This window comes from Manacus candei, unplaced genomic scaffold (genome assembly GCF_025592945.1).
Source record: "Manacus candei isolate 608988 ecotype Guabito, Panama unplaced genomic scaffold, ASM2559294v1 h1tg000086l, whole genome shotgun sequence".
In the NCBI taxonomy this organism is placed as follows: Eukaryota; Metazoa; Chordata; class Aves; order Passeriformes; family Pipridae; genus Manacus; species Manacus candei.
The window spans coordinates 4,599,687-4,622,086 of NW_026138134.1; the positions used below are offsets into that span (position 1 = coordinate 4,599,687).

The window sequence follows — 22,400 nt, forward strand, 5'->3', positions numbered from 1 at the left end:
AGGAAAAGTTAAGAGCTCCCCTTTAATATTAGAAATATGAAGTATTTTTTTTTTCTGATTTCTTATGGGCATAGCTAAGAATAAAAAAAAAACAATTTTTCAAATAGGAATTTAATGTTAAGTGACACTTTGCATAATCTGCTTAGGAGAGGCACTCTGGAGTTGTACTGTCTGTGGTTCCAGCATTGACCCAAGACTTGTAAATTGAAATAGAAATGCAGGGAGGTTAAACAGAGCAACAAGGAGCATCTCAGAGAAGGAACCTCGCTCATAAACTGTGGTTGGAACAGTTGGTTCAAGGGGTTTGTATGTTTGCTGTAAAAATAGAACTTGAATCAAGCAAGTAATAGTCATTAGTAAGTAGTCAGGATGAAGCATTTGGTTGTGAAATTATACAAACTGTGCAGAAAGCTCTTGGGTTTGCTCTAGGAGGAAAGGCTTGGAAGATTCCTGGGTGCTGAGAGCTCTGCCTCGGGCTGGTGGGAGAACTGGCACAGAGAAGCTGGGAGGGTTACCTGTGACAGAGTCCTTGGTTCCTGTGTGTGAACAAAACATAAACTGCAGAGAAAGACCTGTGAATTCCAGTAAATGATCATGGAATTTGCCCCAGTGTCCTGTTTAGTTGTGACCCTAGGAGGCAGTTTGTGCTGCTGTGGGTTTGTTACTCCCCAGAGCACATCGTGCTATGGGCTTGCTCTGTTTACCTGCAGAGTTCTCTCTCCTACCTTTGTCTGACAGTTTTATCTCTCTTTTGTTGCATATTTCCTGTTCTATATCTCTGTCCCATCCCTAGAAGTGTCCAAGGCCAGGCTGGATGGGGCTCTGAGCAACCTGGGCTAGTGGAAGGTGTCCCTGCCCATGGCAGGGGGTGGAACTGGATGGGCTTTAAGGTCCCTCCCAACCCAAACCACGCTGGATTCTATGAAAATGCCACATTTAGGCTCAGATCTGTTTTCTGACCCAGACTTGGACTGGAGCCTTTCCCATCCCAGGTGAGAACTTGCCCCCTTGGGCCAGCAGCTTCTCTGTTTGAGGAATATCACTTAAGGTCCCTTCCAACCCAAACCATTCTGTGGTTCTGTGGTTCCTGCATCTTGTCCCATCTGCTGAAGATTTAAGCAAGGCTTGTACAAGGCAACAATTCTGAACCCTGCTAGTTGTCCCCAGCCCTGTCCTGGGACGTCCCCTGGCTGACAATGAGCCACAGATCAGCCTTGCCTCCCCTCAGCCCTTGGCTCCCTCACCCAGCCCATGAGATGGATGCTCTCTGTGAGAATGGTGCTGACATTGGCTCACCAGGGACTGGCATGGGACCATCATTTCATGTCCTATAGGTCCCTAGGAAGAACCAGATGCTAATGAGTGCCAGGCCATTAGAGGCCTGGCTTGCACTCCAGCTCCAGTGTCCTAAACTCCCTGTCCTGAGCCCATTATCCATTGTAGCTGCTGGGGGTTGCTGCAGCCTGCCCTGTCAGCAGAGATGTTGCACAACCAGCCAGTGACCACCCAGGGCTATTCTCTTTAGGCTGGATGCCATCTTTTCTGGGCAAGTGTACAGATCATGTCTTGAACTGTGCCAGACACGCTGTTTGTGGTTCGTTTCTGCTCATGAGCCTGGCTGAACAAAAAAGGAGATATATATATATATATATATATATATATATTTATATCTGTCCCAGTGGTGTTCACGTCCAATCTGACATCCAGTAGATGGCCCTTGGGGATTCTAACGAGGCACCCACTGCTGTACAGCGTGTTTTGGCAACCAGGAGGGGTGGCAAATCCCATTCCTGTCTTTCTTCTGCAAGTCTTCATGTTTCTTTTTGGCACATCCACGCAACGAAGATCAAGATGCAAGTTCTGCCAAAGCTTCTTGTAGAATAGATGACATTTATATTGTTATGCAGTTTGCTGATCTAAACATACCATTGCCTTGCCTTGATAGCCCAGGGCAAGTGCTAATCAGCTTGTTTTGTGGGCACCATGCCATCTGAAAGGGGGGACACAAATAGAGACAGTATGTGCATCATCCACGAGCGTTGCAAGAACACGATTCCCAGCTGAGAGTATCGAAATGTGTCGGTCCCCTGAGCGTGTTGGCATGGAAAAGAGAAGTGACAGCGTTAAATGGAAGGGATTTGGAATGAATCAAGGTTATATTCCTTAGCTGCCTCAAGTTTTCATTTATATAGGTCACGTTGTCAGCCGGTGTAAACAGGCAGGGCTGTGCTGAAAGCAGGGGGGTCACCAAATCTGAGCTGCTGAGCATCTGACCCCGTGTGGCTGCTCCCCACGAGGAACTTCCCTTCTCATTTTGTCCTCTGGGGCATCATGAAAGGAGGTTTAGCCTCAAAGGTGACATGTAAGTCAAGTTTGGGCTCCTGTGTTGTCTTCACAGCTCCGTCGCTCACGCTCGGTGCTGCCCAGTGTCACCTCAGGTATGGAACAGGACTTTGATTTAATTACTATTTTAGTTCTAAGGGCTTTAATCAAGGTTTTCTGGAATGGCAGGCATGGTGGAATAGTTCACTTGGAGTGCTGCAGTGGAGGGATGGATGGATATGGCTCTTAGACAAAGATGTCCGTGGGACACAAGGAGAGGGGGTTGTGTTTTGTGCCAAGGATTTTGTGTTAAAAAAGAAGAAATGTTCTAAAGGAAAATTATTGTTTGCATGAATGAGTGTTTTCACTTCAGCTGATAGTTAAAAATGGATACTTAAGCCACAGTTTAGTGTCCCAAGGAGGAGCAGTCGAGGTTGAGATCAGGGTGGGAAGGCTCCCAAAGAGGGTGTCGTGTTGGGCATCTCCTCTGAACCACCTGGCTGAGAGGAAGAGCTGAATGAAGCTGCCCTCAACAACTGGAAAAAAAATAATCTTCTGTCACTACAACAAGGGAAATTGGGATTAGAGGAGAAATCCCAAAGTGGGAGAGTGGTGCAGCCCTGGAGCAGGTGCCCAGCGAGGCTGTGGGATCTCCATTCCTGAGGATTTCCAGAGCTCCTGTGGCCACCAGCACATTCCACTTTGAGGTTGTGGCCATGTCTGGAGTAGAAGGATGACTCAGGTGACTTCCAGCCATCTTTGACACACTCCCCACGAAATACTATTTTCCTACAAACCTCTGTGACTCTCATGAGTGTTCCCTGAATTAGCCCAGACGAGGTGCAGCCTCTCCATCCTCATCCTCACTCCCAGGGGCATCTGAAGTGCCCTCAGTGCCATCTCCCAACCTTTGGGTATTTTATGCACGTCCCTTCCCTCTTTCTGTGCTTTATTTGCTTGGTTGTTTCTCCCTCAGAGTGGATTTTTATGGCCCTGTTTTAGGAAAACACGCTCTGGGGGTATCACATACAAACAATTACACTTGAAAACCCCTGAAGATGGACTGAAAGTGGATACTTGCAGGGAATAACAGGGGACTTTGGATGCACAAGTAGAACTCTAATAGCTGGCTTGAGTTCATTGGGGTAATCTGGCCCTTATCCCAGCCTTTTTGAAAGATAATCATCGTTCCAAGAGAGGTTTTCATTGACTGTAGCATACACTTTATATTTCACTGTGTAATGGAACCTTCCATACACTCAAGGAAAACAATTTACAGAGCTAATTGCTGAACTCTGCAGATATAATCCTTTAAATGGGTTATGCTAGATAAGAGTTTATGTTAAAAAAGAAGAAATGTTCTGGAGGAAAATTATTGTTTAGGGAACATTGATTTGCATGAATTAATGTTTTCACTTCGGCTGATAGTTAAAAATGGATACTTAAGCTAAGCCACATTTTAGTGTAACATAAATGCTTCATTAGTTATGGTGTGAGCTGAAATCCATTGTTTGTTTGCTTTTTTATGTCTCCAAACTTCAGCTGGCGCCGGGTCAAACCGTGCCAAAGATTCCATTTTTTTAATTAAAAAAGAAAAAAAAGCCAAGAAAGCCCTGCCCGGACTCTGAGATGGGAGGATGCCTTGGAGTTCTCATTGTTACTCACTGATTTAGTTTAGACAATCCTCTCCACCCTCCTGTCTCAGCCTACTTCTCAGGGAAATTAGGGGTGGTGTTAATGATCTCACCTGCCACAGTTGTCTCCGGAATTAACTGATGAATATTTGCACAGTACAATATTTGTACAGAGGTGGTGCATCCCTCGTGCTGCAGGAGCTGCCATCTGTCACACACACACATCTCTCAGATTTAAGGGCTGCAATGAACATTTCTGGGGCTTGGGAAGTCAAGGAACTTTTGCAGAACTCAGAGAATTAATTTATTTTTTTTTTTTGGTTGCTGTTTTTATCACTCATATTTGAATTCAGATTATAACCCAGGCCTGTACCTGCTGATGGTTGTTGTGGCTTTATTGCCCACACAGTCTGGGGTTATGGCACAAATAAATAAGAGTTCAGCACTGTACAGAAGGTGTTAGTAATGAACTAGACAGAATGTTTGAGTTTAATTTAAATCCATTTTCTCCCCTGTAGCCAAGTGTTGGTGACAGATTGAGAGAGAAGGAGTAAAGCCCAGCATTGTGTTTTTTTCCACAGCCCAGAGGAACAAAGGGTATGTATGTTTGTTTTCCGTGGCTCTCTTTAATTATCCTGTAATTTCTGTGTTGTGTTACCTCGATTGTGTTTAGAGGAAGTTCATATATATCCAAAGAGGAAGGGATTAAGGAGGACACTCCAGTTGAGGCTTTCAGAGAGCTGGGCTCTCCAGCACTCCGTGACTCAGTAAAATGTGCAGGTCACATCTCGTTCCACTGTGAATTTCCCTTTTTTTCCAGGATCTGTGGTGAAATCCCTCCTGTGAACTGCACACCAAAAGCTGCCATCCCCATTCCAGGTGCTCCTTCCCACTGGCAAACAGCCCAAGGAGGAGCTGTTTAGAGGTGAGATGTTCCCTCCAGTCAACTGGAGGGATGAGCTTTTTGTTCCTTTCTAGTAGAAGAGTCTTGCCAGTTGTGAATTGAACTGATAATTAAGAGCTCAGAAACTTTTTATCCCGTGGATGTGTTTGTACTGTATTTATACAAAAGTACTTTAAAAGCACAATATTTACACAAAAGACTGGGATCTATTGCACAAATCCATTGCTGTTACGTGCTTCCAGCAACAGATTTTTAACATGGAATTGGGTGGTTGGAACTGGCTGATCTTTAAGGACCCTTCCAACCCAAATCATTCTGTGATTCTATGAAATTCCTGAGTGCAAAAATGCATATTAACCAGAAAACGAGCTTCACTGAGATCATTAAAAACTCTCTTTTTTTTTTCTTAATTTCTTTTTTGTTTTTTTTCCCCCACCCACCATCCCGCTCGGAAAATCAGCCTGATTTTTGAAGTCCTTAATTAAGGATGGAAATTTAGTGTTAGGCAGATGCTGTCATTTTTTTTTTTTCTTCCCCTACCCCTCCAGCAAAAACCCATGTGCAGTGTGTTGCCTGGGGCTCAGAGACTGCAGGATGGGATGAGCAGCATCTGCAAAACCTGCAGGGTCCTGCAGTCAGATGAGTCATGTGTTGCACGGGCAAAGTTTAATCCCAGAGAAGAAGTTCCAAGACAGGAAGAACCCCCTGAAAACAACAGGAATTGGTACAGTATTTGGGCAGTAAACACAGGTTAGGACAGTCTGGGTATTTGCTTTAATCCCCTCTGGTTCTATTTTGAATCGCTGTGTTCCTACTTGCTAAACCACTTTCCTTTTTCACTCTGTTTTACTGTGACAGAAGGAGGAGGGGATATTTTGGAAGCTGGAAGAGTGCCACTGATTTTTTTTTTGCAGGTTTCTTGAACTGAGCACTGCCACTCTGGAAGTGCTGGGAGCCTCTTCTTCCAGGGTTCCCCACAGAATTCCCACCCTCCCACGAGGCAGGACGTGCCCCAGGGTACGGGACTCGCCTTCCTGAATGTTTGAGGGGATGAGGGAGTTTGGATGGATGGGCTCTCAGCAGCACAGAGCCAGGGAGCCCAAATGTTGCCAAAAGATCAGGAGCTGAGTGTGAACAGGATGGAAAATTCCTCTGCAGTGTGGATTGATGGAGTTCAGCAGCGGGGCAAGCAAAGGTCGAGCAGAAAGGTCCAACTTGGCACGAGGCCACTCCCCATGAAGGGTTTGGCTTTGTGTTTGGGCTGGGTTGGTGCTTTTGTGCCAGTCCTTGCCTGGAAAATGCCTGATGATCCACATTTTAGTGATGGATGTTGCCCAGCAGCTCATGGTGGGGAAGAGCTGGAGGTGGGTTGGATGGAGCTTTGAGCAACCTGGTCTAGTGGAAGGTGTCCCTGCCCAGGGCAGAGGGGTTTAAACTAAATGCTCTTTAAGGTCCCCCCAAACCATTCTGGCACTCTTTGATTTATGAGGCTTTATTTATTACATATTTTTAAATTATTTTTTCTGTTTCCTCTCGGCATAATGAAATATTCCAGGGGTGTTGTTCGTGTTCTGCCATACATTTGGGTGTGGTTTAGCAGACATTCCAGGTAGTCAACCTCAAACCATGTCCCATAGTGAAGCCTCTTTTAGAGAGCAGTAAACAAATCTCACTTCTACTTCTTCATTTTATTTTTTTTTTCCCCTTTTCCCCTGAGCCAAAATTCGGGAAAGTCATTTAGTGTCACCTAGGTGGCTTTTAATAGGGGCTTGGAACAAGGAGGAAAAAACCCCTCTTGTGCCCACTTGTTTCTTAGGTCACGTTGCCCACAGCTCGTCTCACCACTCCCTGAGAAAGTTTGTGTAAGTCCTAAAATAATTCCATGCTGCTGGCCCACAAATATTCCCATTTGGTCATCTTTATATAGAGTAATTACTGTTTAACATGGCACCACAGCTGGGCCAGGGCTTATTTTGGGTTAGGAGATATAAAAAGCTGTTTGTAATAAATAAATAAAATTACTGGGTTTGTTGCTCTGTCATTCTAAACAAATGAGCCCAGAGACTTGTTAGTTTGCTTATTCTTTTCTGCTTGTTTTGCTTTAAGAGTCAGCATTTGTGGGAGGCTTTGGTACCAAAGGTATCCATCCTGGCTAATTTAGATAAGCCTGCACTTCAGTGACCAAAACTCTAATTTTTGGGTGTTGTGGTGACACTGAGGGAGCTCTGTGGGGTGGCACATGCCCAGGGAAGGGGGTCAAGGCTTAACCAGTGGATACAAGTTCATTTTCCTCAGCAGGTGAGGGGTGGGAAGAAGCACCTTGAGGGAAAGGTCTTGGCTCTGTGCTGTCCTCCAAACAGGTATTTGAATTTCTGTGCTGACCACAGAGCAAGCAGCTCATTCCCACAGCTCTCTGGGTGCCATTAGCATTTTTTCAGGCCATGCTGACTCCAACATTAAAGTTCTTTCTAATTTTAATAACTTTGATATATATATATATATTTATCCACATGTATTTTATATTTGTTCATATATGGATATAAGTGTGTGTGTGCAGCCAGAGAAAAGGAAAACAGGGCCATGTATATCCATGTGGCATTTCTTATCTGCCCCTAAAATACAGGTGTCTCTGTGGGAAACAAGTTGTGAAGCTGTTTATTGTCCAAGAGTTCAGGAAGTTGAGGGTGTTATATTCACTTACACTGCTTCCCAGGCTGGGCTGATCATTTCACCTCAAAAATCAGCATCAAAGTCTCTCTCACAGAAGACCCCAATATTTTTAGTAGTCATGGGAAGGAATGTTGTTCCCTGGGACAGAGGCTGTGGGTCAGGACTCAGGGTTTGGTTGTCTTTTGCTGCTTATTTTGTGACCTGGGACAATTCTTAACACTCTTCTGTGCCTCTGTTTAATAAGAAAATGGGACCAGTAACAGGGAGTTACCTTGCAGAGAACTATTTAAAGGGGAAATTGAAGTTTGGAGACCTTTTACCAACCTTTGGCATCAGAGACATAAAGTAGTTACAAGATGTATTCCTGTGCTTTGGCTTTATTAATGATCTGAACTCCTGGAGAAATCATCATATTATCAATATCCATCCTATTATTCCTTGTATTCATATATATCTTGCTGCTGTTGCTCCAGGTGCTCCATGGCAGCTCTGACTTTCTGTGGGATATTTCCTACATGTTCCTGGTAAGGATCTAATTATTTCTTCCAACTGCAGCAAATCTTGTAGGTCCAGGTAAATCTCGTGGTGTAGGAACTAAGAGGGAGGAGAAAAGTTCGATGCCAGGGATCAGACTTTGATCTTTCAGGGATTGGATCTTTCCCACTGTTGGTTGCTTCTTGAATAAATCTGAAAGAGCTTTCATTTTATTTAAAAGGCTTTTATTGATCAAAAAGGCTCTGTCTCCTCGAGTGGCTGAAGCAGGTTTAACTCGTGGTAGAAGTTCTTATTTGAGCTTGTTTTTATCATCTTGGTTGATGCACAATTTCATGCCTTTTTTTTTTTTTTTTTTTTAAAGGTAACTGGGAAACATTCACATGGTTAGAGACAGAAAAAAAAAATAAATAAGTGTAGGTTTCCTTCCAGTCCATTAATTTTCTTTCATGGAGCTCTGTACCAGTTTGAGAGCACAATTGGGAGGAATCAAAACACAGACATCTAGACCATTACGTCAGATCAAAAAGGGAACAGATTTGTTTTGAAACTGGGTCTGATGCGTTTGTCCGAAGCCATGAACGTTTCTGAGACCTCAGAACATTCTTGCTGTTCTGCCTCAGGATGAAACTTAGATCATGTGAACTGGGGAGAGAGATCCCAAAATATTTGAAGCCATTTAAGTGACTGTAGCCCTAATTCAAAGTCCTTTGCCGGGTGAGGCCAAGCAGGGATTCGAACCTGATTTTTTATGCGCGCTCTTTTCTTCTCTTTCCTCCTTTTAACATCTTATATTAAAGAAACCATCCCCGTGGATTCCATAAAAATGGATTTATCCAGGTCAGACACGAATTTTTTATAAGTGACCCACTGTTTTGTGTCCAACCAACCCCCAGCCCTGAAATAAATATATAGATTAGGGGTAGGGAATTGGAAAGTAAGTCCCATAAAACAATTTTTTTCTGCGTTGCCTAATAATTTGTATTATTTTACAACAGTTTTAAGTTGTTTAAGTTACAGCTCTTTCTAACTGAACCTCTGTGCAATGTAAAGGACAGAGAGCAGGGTGGGAAGATGCAGAGTTTGGGGGACAGCATCCATCCAGTGGATGGCTTTGCTGGGTTCATTGACCTCCTGTAACCTGTCCCCATGGCTTTTAGGACCAGGCTGCAAACTGGACTGAGCTCCTTGTGCTGCCAGTCACTCACTGTCCTGGACAGAAAAGGCAACAGCAGCTCTGCTTCCGTGCTCCGGATGCTGAGTCACCTGCGTGGTGGCAGAAAATAGCCCAGGGGCTGCTGTTTGCCCAGAGAGCCTTGGGGAGGTTTCATCAGCTCTGCTGGGCTTGGGCAAGTCAAACTGCAGAGCTTTCAGCCCTGGGGCCAGTCTGTGGTTACTCACACCCCGCTCGGTGCCCCGGTGCCCGAGGTGCCCGTCAGCGATGAGTAACTTCTTGTTCACAGCTTGTTTGAAAGCCAGTGGCAATATTTGGTTGGTTTGAGTTGCTGTTCCATTGGTGCACGGTGTCAGTTCAAGCCTGTTTTGCTGGAAATGTGTTCCAGCTCGTCAGTGTCTTCTCTGTGCCTGCTCCCAAAGCCTGAGCTGGTCCGTGGTGGGGGTGATGAGCTGTCCCACTGCTGTGTTTGCTGCCCACTACCAGGGTTTCACCAGATGAAGGAACCACTGTTCCCAAATTTCTGTGACCACTGTCACCAGCCATCCTGGTTCAAGCCAGGGCCACTTTCTCTGGCTTTATGGAGCATTTCTGTGCTCTCTGCCTGCTCTAGAGGGTTCCAGGTGCCTTCAGACCAAGAAACCCTTTAGAGAGGCATCACTTATGGTGCTGTATGTGCCGTGGTACTTCTCATTGTCAGAGCTGCCCTAGTGAGCACCGAGCTGGGGACACCAGTTCAAGCAGGCTACTGGAAAGGAGATTTCTCCATGCACCTGATAGCTCAGACAGGATGCTGCTGGTCCTTGGGTCGTGCTCCTGCAGCACTGTGTTACCAGCCTGCCATCCAACCTCCCCTCCACGGGTACGGCTCGTCCCTGCTGCTCCGAAGGCAGAGACAGAGGCAGCCAGGGCCTGAATGCAAATGCAGCACCACACAGCCCTGCTCCTTCCCTCAAACTATTGATTACGTGTCTGGTTTGCTCTCCCCTGGTAATAGGCCATAGGCAGGAGGCAGCAGGGCAAGGAGGAGGAGGAGGAGGAGGAAAACCTGTCGTGGTGGTTCGATGCGGCTCTTGAGCCAATGGGAGGAGAAAGGCTGTGGATTGGGCTGGCAGAGAGCACGGGTGGGGGGACTGTCTTAGCAACAGCAGGGAGCAGCTCTGCCCCCTCCCACCCTGCAACCAGGCTGGAAAGTTCCTGATGATGTCCCTTAATGTATTTGTCTCGCCCATGCCAAGCTCGTACGTGATCGGGGTGACTTTGCCGCGTGTGCCGGTTTATCCCTCCCCTCCGTGATCCTTTGGAAAGGGTAGAAGGGAACCTTTTCTTTATCTGTCCTACTAAAACCAACTAGTGAGCTCAAGGTAAAGGGATCAGCTGCTTGATTCAATGCTGTGCGAGCCCTGAGAACAAAAGTGAGGTTTGTATTGTGTTTTTGTGGTTGGTATTTTCCTCTTGATGTCTTTCCAAGGCTGTCTGAGGTTCAAACAGAGTTTCTTGCCAGTCTGTTGTGGCAGTGGGAGCTGGGCACCTTGACTGTGTTCTCATCTCTGCCAGGTGAATCCCTACCCTTTAAAATCCAGATCACTTTGCTGGGCTCTCGGGTTTGGAGGAAAAGCTTTCTGAGTTGAGCTTTCCCTGTGACCCACAGGCTGAGAAAAGCCAGTCCAAGACAACCTCGTGCTTTGCCTCTTATCTGCCTTACAGCAGGAAGTGTTCTTTCTGTCTGCCTGCCACTCTCCTGCTCCATCTATCACTGCCTTAACCAACCAGAAATGAAAATGGCAGTTTAAATTCATCCAAACCTTTCGAACATTTATTGGAACCGAACACCAGCTCCTCCAGCGCTTCCCTTGCAAACGACCTTCTCTGTCCTCCCCTCACCTGCTGCCTCCTCCTGCTCCTGAGCATCCCCATGTTTATCTCAGGGTTTGCATGCTGATAACAAACATAGATTTCTGTGAGCCCTGCACCTGCCCAGACGGCGGGGACAATAATAGCAGCACCGTCGGGACCGATATATATTGGTCTTAGGAGTGTGTCCAATAATGTCTGGGTCAGGGAGCCTTTAACTGCAGTGTCAGGGAATTTAGTCAGCTGTCATCGCTTCTTAATTAAAAATAGCTGAGACTCACTTACATTCCTCTGCTGTGTGTTAGCTCATTTGTCATCTTGTCCTCTGCTCTCCTGCAAACCCCCTGGACACCTTCAGAACCAGGCAGAGGGGGGAAATTCCTGCAGCAGGTAAGGAGACAAGGAGCAGAGAGTGGATAAGCAGAGCCACGAGCTGCTCTTTGGGTCAGGAGTTCAGCAGGATCCTCGTCTCCTTTAGGATACATAACCCTTCAGTATGAAATGTTCTGTATGTATTTTATATATATATAAATATATATATATATATATAAATATAAACCCAGGCTGTGCACAGGCATGTGTCAGGGAATAAATCAAACAGTAACTGTCCTGGGGTTACAGCAACTTTCCTTGTGGACAAACCAACTTACATTTTTCCATCTTGAGTTTCCAGCATCTTCCTCTGGCCCCGGTGCTCCCAAAGGCAGAATGCTTTTTCAGTCAGACCTTCTCTATGTACATGAGTGATTGGATTCCTAATTCCATGCTAAATGGAATTTAGTGGTATCTGTGATTGCTATCACCTTCCAGTAGGTTTCACTAATTTATTTGTGCTATTCCTAAGGGGACAGGGAGATGGGAGGTTACACAGAGGTTCAGGAGCTGCAGAGGGAAATAAATCACAGGCTGTAATATCATTGCTGAAAGAAAATGCACCCCCCTCCCCCTGCCAAAAAAAAAAAAAGGGATTTATTGTGATTCTCACTAATGCTCAGAGTCAAGGGACAGTTTTGGCATAGTGAGAATTTTTCTGGCTTCCTTTTTGCAAGTAAATCAGAGGTGGAAGAGCATTAGACTGACTGACTTCCTGAAGTGGAAGTTGCATCCGGATTTCCATGTTTAATTGGCTGGGACTGACCTATCTTCCATGAGTTTTGCTCGTCCATTTTCGAACCTGTTTATATATTTAGTCTTTACAGCCTTGGGTGGCGATGAATCCCACCATTAAACCACATATTGTCTGAAAAGGTCCATCCAGGATGTCCTGTACAACACCGTGAACCTGTGCAGGGAGGGAAGGGGTGGCTCTTGCCAGGGCTGTGCATCAGCTCAGCCCAAATTGGTGAGAATTCCTCCTGACACCACTCAGGAAGGGAAGCAGCACCAAAACTCCAGTGCTTCACCACCCAGCTTGGGCTGGGTGACCAACTGGGACCAGTGTGAGCTCCCACACAGGAGCACTCCCACTACTAAATGGGGATTTTTCTGGCCATACAGGTATTTCCCTCAGGAATGTGTTCCTGCTGACCTGACTGAAGATCCAGTGATACTTATTGAGGTTCTAAAAAACATTTTATTTCCTGTAGAGGGAAAATTCACATGCAGCTCATGGGATAGACCTGCTTTAATTTCATATATTATCTTCAATCTGTTGTTTGTTTTTTTTTTTCTGAGTCCAGTTCAAGAAAGTTGTGGAACAGTTTAGAGGGATAAACAGGGAAATGAATTGATTTGTCTTGATATTGCTGGGGGATTTTGTGTTATTCTGAGGTGTACTAGAACAGGAAATCAGAAGCAACAGATAAAAGTTCCTCTGAACCCCAAGGCATCAAACTAAGGACAGAGCCCCACGTTAGCTGAGACATTTTCACTGCAGAATTTTTTTTTTTAAAACTAATTAAGCTCTGATGACTTCAGCTGTATTTTCAGCCTCTGATTAAGGCCATGATACTAATTAAACTCTTGAATTATTAAAAATGCAAATAGTCAGACCTGTGTGCAACAGCAGACTTGCTTTTCCACGCTCCAGGACAGCAGTGGGAATATTTGACAGAGTCCCTTGTGATCACAAGTTTTTCTTTTCCCTTTATTTTTTTCTTTTTTTTTTTTTTTTTTAAATGGCTGCTCTCCACTTGATGCAGAACTGAAAAAAAAAGCCAGCTGCTGGGGTGTAAATGTCTCAGCTGCCTTGCAGCTACACGAGGCAGTTTGATTAGAACACAGCAAAGTTTTGGAAGGAGCTGAGGGTTTCTTGACATCCCCCCAGTGGCATTTTGGCTGGATGGGCTGTTGGGATTGAAATACCATCCAGTCCTTGGAGGGTGAGTTTGCTTTCAGCAGCACAGCTCTCGGAGCTGCCTTTCAGCTCCCCACTTTGTTGTCACAGTTCAAGATGTGAGCCACGATGAATTATTTAACCCTCCAGTTGTCCTCTCAGATCCTGCCTCTGGCATCCCCTGTGACACACAGGCACTTCCAGAGAGGTGTCCCCCCCACCCCAGGAGGGCTGAGAGTGGCCTTTCCCTCAGCCCAGGTGAGTTTTGGTCGTGGCAAATCGATCAGGAGGGGATCTGAAGGACTGTTTGATCTCTTGGCTGTCGACATCTGAGCAGGCACCAAGCCCCTCTTCTGAGTAACAGCCACTCTTGTGCACAAACACATCTTCTGAGGGAGCAGTTGGCAAGCAGAAGCAGGGCTCATCCCCAGAAGTACAATTAGCTGGTCTGCAGCTACACTGGGTTGGGTAAGAATTGCCCCCACAGCCTCACCACTGTCCCCACGTGCTTGGATCAGGGCAGTTTCTGGGGTTATCATAAAGAGTTTGCACAGCCCCAGAGCTCCAGTGACACCCTGAGTGCCATTTCTGCACCTCTGCTCTCCCCTGGGCAGTGTTTTGGGTGTGCAGCCCTCCTGGTTGACACAGTGGCCCAGGGGGCTCGTGTCTGTCCCCCCTTGTAGCCCTTTTGCCATTCTGGAGGCTCTGCTGGATCTGGCAGCGTGTGCAGGCAGTGCCAGCTGGGACATTAGAGGGATATGCCAGGAGGCAATCTAGTTATAACTGGCCCAGAGGGAAGTTTCTTCCTCGTGCTGAGTTAGTTCATCAGACAGACATAAATAAAAGAAGGTGCACGAGGCACTATTCAAATGCAGCAAGTGCACGTCCTATTTAATAACCTGGAACCCTCGCTGGTGTGAAGTGATAACAATTTATTGGAGTCACCTATCAGATAAAAACATGACCCAGTGTGTGCAGTTGAGCCCAGGCAATGGCAGGTCTGATGCTAAAGATATGTCTTTTTTTTTTTTGCTTCTTCTCTCGACTGTCCTTCTGGTGTGTTACAACAAAGAAATAAGTGGGCATTACTTTACCTATGACAACTGATTTTTTTTTCATCCTCCTGCTCTAATGGGCTGCAGGTGTTTCACAACCAGCCCAGACTAATCAGGACAGACACTCTGGCCACGAGCCAAAATTATAAAACTGTCCAGGGAGAGAAGAGAAGAAAAGAAAAGACAAGGGCTGGGGTGAGGGAGTGGGAAAGGAAAAAAAAAAACCCAGAAAGCAAGGGAGTCACTCCATGCTGAGACTTTGCACTTTTGTGTCTCCTGAAGTGAATGCATCAATCAGGAATCAAAGGTTTGAAAAGTCATTCAGCCCCTCCAAGTGAGAAGGGGAACCATCTGCCCTCCAGGATGGAGCTTCTCCTCCCAGTGGCACCAGAGCAGACCTGGAGGATCTCTATCCACCAGAGCTATACCCAGCTCACCCAGGATCTCACATCCTGGCCTGGTGGGGACATCTTCTGCCAGAATAATGTTTGGAACCCAGCTCTGGAGTGTTGTGCCACCACAGTGGAGGCTCCTCTGTTCCAAGAATCACTGTGGGGTTGTCCAGTGTTAATTAATTAATCCTTTTTCGGCAAAATTTGAGCTCGGTAGAAACGACAAAGACAAGGCAACTCATTCAGAGCTGCAGCCCCTCACCCTCTGAGATTTTACAGTGTGTGCTGCCCTCCAATCCTGCAACAAATCCCTCGGGTTTCCTGGAAGTTGGGGCAGGGATGGGAAGTCAGAGGGAAGGAAGGATGTGCCGTGTGAGAATGGAAGATACCCCCGTGTCCTCACGGCTTTGCAGATGGTGCTGCTTGGGCAGGCTGGGGTGGGATGCAGGATTTTTGGGTGTGAGCCAAAGAGCAGCCAGGATAAGGGAGCACAAGGGAAAAGCTGGCTCTGAGCATTTGGCTTGACGTGCCCTGAGGCATTTTAGCTGATGGGCAGAGCTGAACCCCCCCAGGTGCCTCTCAGGGGTGATTCTGTGAGTGCCTTGGGGATGTCCCTCACCTTGAGCTTCCCCAAGCAGGTCCCTAAAGGTGAGATGTGTCCAAGCCTAAAGGCTTGTATGTCCATGGCAGCACTCTGGTTTTGGGCTCCAAATATCAGACTAATGAACACATTCTGAGGTAAATTTACTTCACTGGATTCAATATGACAGATCCTAACCACAAGGATCTTATCCAGATTTGTTTGGAGCCAGGATTTGGTCCAGGCCAAATGTTTTGTTCTGTTTGTTTATCTAAGACATGGGTCTTAGATATGGGTCTTTGTTTATCTAAGACAAGGAAAAAAAAAAACCCTCAGCAAACTATAACTGATGGAAGTTAATTATTTTCATTTCAGATCTCCTTCTGGCAGCTGGATGAGAAGGGAATGCCACGGCAAAGGAGGGATTACCAAGTTGTATCCAGAGGGAACAGCAGTGCTGTGTGTTACACATATCACCACTGCAACAGGTCAGTGCCTTCTCCCTGGAGTCACTGTCAGGGCTCTGTGAGGAGCATCAGACCCTGCAGATGCTTTTAAAGGTGATCAAAATGGCACAATTGTAATTCAGAAAGTCGTAAGGCTTAAGTAATTCTTTAAAAAGTGGTATTAGATCCGTTCTTTTTCTTATAGGGAGATGAAAAGGAGTTTCAGAAAGTGCTTTGTAATCAGGCAGACTGAGTCAGTTTGGAATTTTCTGCTTTTTTGCATGGCCTTTGGGGTTTTTGCATTTTATAATCTGCTTGGAAAAGTCTGTGAGTTCTGGGTTGTTGTTTGCAAAGTGCTGAGAACGCCGTGAGGTCTCTGAAAATACAAACAGCAATAGTGGCAGTGAGCAGCAGCTTATCAAAACGTTTTGTGATGGCTCAGAAACCCATGGATTGTTTTTCTCTCTGGTTCACCTCTTGAAGAATCCTGTGCTTGGATTTCTGACTTGGGGTGACAGTAAAGCACAGAAGGGTCTCTGTGTGGGGCATCCTGGTTTGGGAGCTGTTGTGGAGATGGGACACAAAACCACATGGATGTTGAGTGACAGGGACATGGCTTCATTTTCTTTTCTTCTTAAGCTTATCTGAGGGGAGGAAACTGTAGAGCTTATCTTTTCCTGAGTGGAAGAACTGATCCCAAGTGTATGTGTTTAAAGCTGCAGCAGCATGAGCCGGGTTAACTTGACTAAACCACAAAATCTGACTGAGCCTAATTAGAACCCAGGATGACTCCCAGCACTTAAAGGTTTCTTTCAAGATTATGATGAGCTGACAAAACATATTAGTGAGAGGTGGAATTGGTATGAGCCATGTTTGGCATTTGCCTACTTAGTGGCAGCAACAAGAGGTCCTGTGCAGGGATCAGAACCCTGTGTGTGTGAGCCTGGGTTGATTCACCCCACCTAATTTTGGGTGTTAACACAAGTACCTGAGTTAGTGGCACTCAGAGTTGATGGAATGGACTGGATTTAGAGGGTGGGGAGGCCCTGGCACAGGTTGCCCAGGGAAACTGTGGCTGCTCCATCCCTGGAAGTGTCCAAGGCCAGGTTGGACGGGGCTTGGAGCAACCTGGGCTGGTGGAAGGTGTCCCTGCCCATGGCAGGGGGCTTGGACAAAGATGATCTTTAATGTTCCTACCAACCCAAACCACTTTAGGATTCTGTGATCCTACATGATCTGCTATGGAGCCCAAGCAAACTGTGCTCTCAACAAGGGCTCTCAGTGAATTGCCTTCCCCTGGCTGGGAGGAATGCAAGCCCAGGGGAGGTGTCCACTCAGCCCTGTGAGACAATGCACAGCCTAAGTGCACTGCAAAGGAGATCAGCAGGTTCTCAGAAATGATTTGCAGAGGAGAGGCATTGCAGTCTGCCAGCTCTTCAGTGCTGCTGGGTCGTTTGTGAGCATGGGGGAGGATTTAAAGAGCTGAAGGAGGGCACTGGAGTAGTTTTATACATTTATTTCCCAGGATTTGTTTTGATTTGAGGCAGTGCTCTCATTACCACCAGCCTGGATCCCTGTGCTATCCATCCTGCACCAGCCTGGATCCCTCTTTTATCCATCCTGCACCAGCCTGGGTCCCCCTTTTATCCATCCTGCACTATCCTGGGTCCCTGTGCTGTCCATCCTGCACTGGCCTGGATCCCTCTTTTATCCATCCCGCACTGACATGGATCCCTGTGCTGTCCATCCTGCACTATCCTGGATCCCTGTGCTGTCCATCCTGCACTATCCTGGATCCCTGTGCTGTCCATCCTGCACTATCCTGGATCCCTGTGCTGTCCATCCTGCACTGTCCTGGATCCCTGTGCTGTCCATCCTGCACTATCCTGGATCCCTGTGCTGTCCATCCTGCCCCAGGGCAGGCTTTGCACTCTGTGTTTGTGGGCTGGAGCCATCAGTGCTGGAGCAAGGCCGTGGAGCTGCTGTGCCTGAGCAGAGCCAGGCTGGTGAGGAGCAGAGCTGATTGCTGCTGGCTGGCACTGGGACCCACTCCCTGCCAACTCCAGGCCTCTCCTTCCCGTGCCAGCAGGTGCTTTGCCGATCCGAGCGCTGCCAAGCTTCCTCCTGCTGTTCTCCTGAGTTCCAACATTTCATCTTTGCTCGTGCTGCTGTTTACAATCCCTCTGCCCTGTCTGTTCAGAGACTCATTTGCTGCTGTCCCGGTGCCAGGGTTTTCCATCCAGGGCGATGGAGCCGGGCTGACACTCGCTGGCTCCACCGCCTGGCCCCGCGCACTGGGCTCAGCCACCCCTAACAGGTCCCCTTGCTTTCCCTCCAAGAACATGATTAGAGGTTTGAGGCTGAGCAGACAGCTGGTACACGCTCTCCCAGGGCAGCCTCTGTGTCTGGGCCTCCGTTGTTTCTGTCCAAATCATGTCTGACTCCTTTCCAAAAGCGTTTCAGTCTGTAAAACCAGACCAGGTGCCTCTGGTCGTACTCATTCCTGAAATACCAGCTAGGAACAAAAAGTATTTTGGATTGGTCTTAAAATAGGTAGGAAGTTCATTTCAAACTGTTGTTTTTTTTTTTCCTCACTTAAAGCATTTGATTCTTCCCTTATGCTTTCTAGATAGAAAAGTGACCTTGCTTAGATCAATCCCTGGTCTGAGACCTGAATTACTGCATCCCCTTTTACTGGAGCTTCAGAATTGCTCTGTGCCCCACTGCAGCCTCTGAAACCTCACCTCTGTACACATTCTTTGCACCTTGACCCCTCGGGTGCTTTACATAGAGTAAAACTCCCAGCAGGTCAGATGGGAGGTTTTGCTGCAATGTGCTTTCCCATTCCACTCAATTAATTTGCCAAAACAGTAGAAAAAAAAAGCAAAATAGACCTTACCAGCCAAGCCTGGTGGAAGTGTTTAAAAGCTCTGGTGTTCTGTGAGCTTTGGTTTCATTCTGCATCTGTGATGTTCCTGCATCCCTGTTCACTGCCAAGCCAAGTGCTTTGTCCTCCAGACTGTCCTTCATCCAAACAGTGTGAGCAGTGCCCCTGGCACCAGGGCTGCTGCAGGGCTCTTGATGCTGCCAAGGAGCCCAGGCCTTGATTTTTGGAGGGGAGATCTGCCAACCTTCTGTGCCGGGGCCTTTGCAAACTTCCCCGGCGCATCTGTTTTATTTCTGCTCGTGGGTTGCACTGAATAGTCCTTTTGTGTGCTCCGTCTGACGACTCAAACTGGCTCTGAAGAAGCCAGAGATAAATATGACAGCTCCTGTTATGGAGTATCCCCTGGACACTGTGGCCTGACCTGTACCCAGTGCGTGTCAGCAATGATGTTTATATTGCTGTGTCAACTGCAGTTCTTGCAGTGACCAAGTGAGTGTTTCCTGATCCCCTTTTTCATTTTTTCCCTCCTTTTTTCCCTCCTCCCCCCACTGAAGACCAGGAAGAAGGGCTGCCTAGCAGGGCACAGCTGGGGAAGTCCCAACAGGGTGATGCTCTTAGCAAATGTCACTAGAAAGCCAAGTGTCCCAGCTGGGTGGAACCTGGATCCACCAAGATACCTCAGCTGCAAAGATTTCCTTTATATTCTTTCCTGTGGTACCTGGATTTTCACTGACCATCACCTGTGCAATCCAATCCTTGCCTACACCTTGAGAGGAGATCTCTGCATGGAGGATATTTTCATTTGCTTGCTGTGTGCTTTTTCTGTGGAAAAATGAATCCAAATGGAGACTAAATGAGGCTCCTCAGTGAAGGAAAGAAAGCAAGGGAGATTTCTAACAGATAAAAGACATTTTTGCTTTTGAATAAGAGGGATGGGAGTTGTTATTTGAGAGGAGAGGTGGAGCAGGACAGGAAGGAGAGGTTTACAGCTGTGTGTCCTTTCAAGTACTTCAGGACAGTCCAACATAAAAGTTGCCATGTGAACATCAGACGCTGCTGTCTATTAAAGTTGGGGACCTGCTCCCACTTTTAAAGATCAATAATCCCACATTCTCTGTACAGTCAGAGCTGGGATCACAGGATGCTCCTGGCATGTTCCATGTACTTCAGGGATTGATGATGTCTCTTCTTTGTCTGCCCTAATTAAATCCATAAATGGCCTTCGTAGTCACCTGTATAGCAGGTGACAAGTTGAGCTGCTTGAGGTCACTGGAGAGGGCACCCTGGCAGCCTTTGAAAAAGAAAAGGGTTTTGATCCAGAATAGTCATGGTGTCCCAGTTTCCTGGTCCCTTGGGCCAGCTTGTTCCTAGAACAGGGCTCTGAAAGCAGAGAGAAAAGAATTGTCTTCTCCCAGGGATGATCTAAGAAATCTGGTATTTCTGTTGTCTCAGAGCTTTGCTGTTTACTCCAGCTGCCACCTGTTTTGTTTCTTCGGTGCCTCTCATTAACATATTAGTAATGCCATGACAATTAGGTGAGCAGATCATGTGTGAGTTATGATTTCTAGTTGGCCTGAAGCAGCTCTGGGTGCTGAGGCACTGATGGGAGCTGTGTTTGTCAAAGTGAGATCCTTTCCAGGGGAAAGACATTTTTGATTCAGATCCTCCCAGCTCCTGGGGTGGTTTGAAATCCAGAGCAGCTCCAAAAGGATCCAAATTTCACATGCAGTACGTGTTTCACATCAACTCAGCCCCAGCCTGAGAGTGACACAGCCTCATTCTCAGGGATGAAAACAAATGCAAATCCATGTGCTGTGGTTTGTTCTGCTGGATTAGCCCATTTTTTCCCCCCTCAGATTGTTGCAGGGGCATTTGCAGGTGTTTTCTCTGTGGTAGTTGTGCCATGCAGGTGTTTGGAAGAGCAGCAGAGGGAAGGGCACTGCCATTAACAGGGTTTTTTCCCAAGGATAAAGGTGTCTGTGCAGAAACCTGCCCCTTTGGAATATGTGTCCCTCCTTCCCAGGGACCCTCCAAGGTGGTTCATCCTTCCTACAACCTTTTACCTTCTCGTAGCACTTGAGGGTTATCAAAATAAAATAAAACAGCACTAGTAGGATGGGCTTTTTAATTTTACTTCATTTTATTTGCTCAGAGGTATAAAAATAGTATCTTTGAACCTGTCAGTGTGCATTTACAACACATCTGAGGTTTGAAAGAGGCTGTCCAAAATGAAACCCAAGAGTAATAAGAGTGTGTTAGCAGAGCCAGTAGGCATTGAATAGTCTCTGTGGTGGTAGAAAAGCCTTAGGCTTCAACTGATTGCTAATTATGTGGCTTTATTCCTTTTTAAGAAAATACCATGCAAGGTTTGTGAAGGAGGTGAAGTGTGTTAATCTGTGGAGAGTTACCAGTTTTGGGGTTGGTGGTTTGTTCTTTTTTATGGTTTTTTTTTTCCCCCCTCCTCTTTTTTTTTTTATTCCCATGCCTCAATTTGTTTTTCCAGACTGGGCTCTGGTTTGAAAACGAAGCCACAGTCCCAAGTCCTGCCATCCATCTCTTAAGAGTGCTGAGGGCACAAGTTATTCCACCTTAAAAAGAAAAAGAGGGGGAAAAGAAAAAAAGAAAAAGGAGAAAAAAAGAAAAAGGGGGGGGGGAAGAAAAAGGGGGAAAAAGAAAAGGGGGAAAAATAGAAAAAGGGGGAAAAAAAGAAAAAAGGGGGGAAAAAGGGCAAAAAGGGAAAAAAAAAAAGCAAACCCCACGCTGTGCAGAGAGGGAGAGAGTTACAGCAAGTGGGCCCCCCGCTTTTCTCCGAGGGGGAATGTAAGCAGATCCTTGCAGAAACTGCCTCACTCAGCAGTTTTCAGCTTGTTTTAATTGGCCTGGCCTGAAAGAATTCTGAATGCTGTACCTGTGCCAAGGCAAATGCAAATGTTTCCCCGAGCCCAGGCACTCGCAGGGCCTGGGAGCAGCAGGGATGGGGTGGGAAGCAGGGGAGGCCTCGGTCTAACCCAGCTCAGGAAACAAAGGGCTTTGGAAAAACGAAGGAGGAGCGAGGCAGAGCAGGGCAAAATGTACCTGCTGGAGCTCCTGCAAAGCCAGGAGCTTTCTGTGCCCCTGGCACTGGGCTCTGGGAGCCTTGGACGGTCTCTTCCCGCCTGGTTTGAGCTGGGGAGTTGTTATTTCCTGCAGAAGGTTTCCCCGTGCTCCAAGGGCAGAGGTGCTGCCATGGATGTGCAGCCCCTGGGTGAGGGGGTGTTGGGCACCACAGGGAAAACTGGGATTGCAGGCTGATCCCAGGGTGAGCTGGGAGGAACCGGTTCCCCTTTCACTGGATTTGGTTGTAACTCACCCCGGCTTGGTTTGGGGTGTGTTTGTAGGTGCTCAGGTCTGGATCCTCCCCATGGATCACCATATATCCCATTTTTATGCAGTTCGTTCCCTTGAGGTGCTGGCCCTGCACAGAACTGCCCTTCATGAAATCATGGAATGGTTTGGGTTGGAAGGGACCTTAAAGATCATCTTGTTCCAACCCCCTGCCATGGGCAGGGACACCTTCCACTAACCCACCAACCTGGCCTTGGACACTTCCAGGGATGGAGCAGCCACAGCTTCTCTGGGCAACCTGTACCATCCCAAAACTCTCTTTTTTTTTTGTGTGTGCATCTTCCTGAAGTAGCTACAGGAACACAAAAAAACCCCAAACAAACACCAACCC

The 22,400-nt window shown here is 46.8% G+C and overlaps 2 long non-coding RNA genes across 2 annotated transcripts in view; one reads left to right on the forward strand and one right to left on the reverse strand.

Moving 5' to 3' along the window:
- LOC127482296 (uncharacterized) overlaps positions 1–22,400 on the forward strand; it is an 80,636-nt gene continuing 58,236 nt past the window's right edge. The window contains exons 1-6 of the long non-coding RNA XR_007908490.1: positions 1–992; positions 4,475–4,553; positions 4,777–4,881; positions 5,409–5,584; positions 5,775–5,877; positions 15,728–15,840. This is a non-coding gene — a long non-coding RNA (uncharacterized LOC127482296). The remainder of the gene's footprint in view (positions 993–4,474; positions 4,554–4,776; positions 4,882–5,408; positions 5,585–5,774; positions 5,878–15,727; positions 15,841–22,400) is intronic.
- LOC127482299 (uncharacterized) lies at positions 17,479–19,157 on the reverse strand. Its single transcript, XR_007908493.1, has 2 exons — positions 18,698–19,157; positions 17,479–18,313 (listed from the first exon to the last, which is right to left on the reverse strand). It is a non-coding gene; the product is annotated as an uncharacterized LOC127482299 (long non-coding RNA).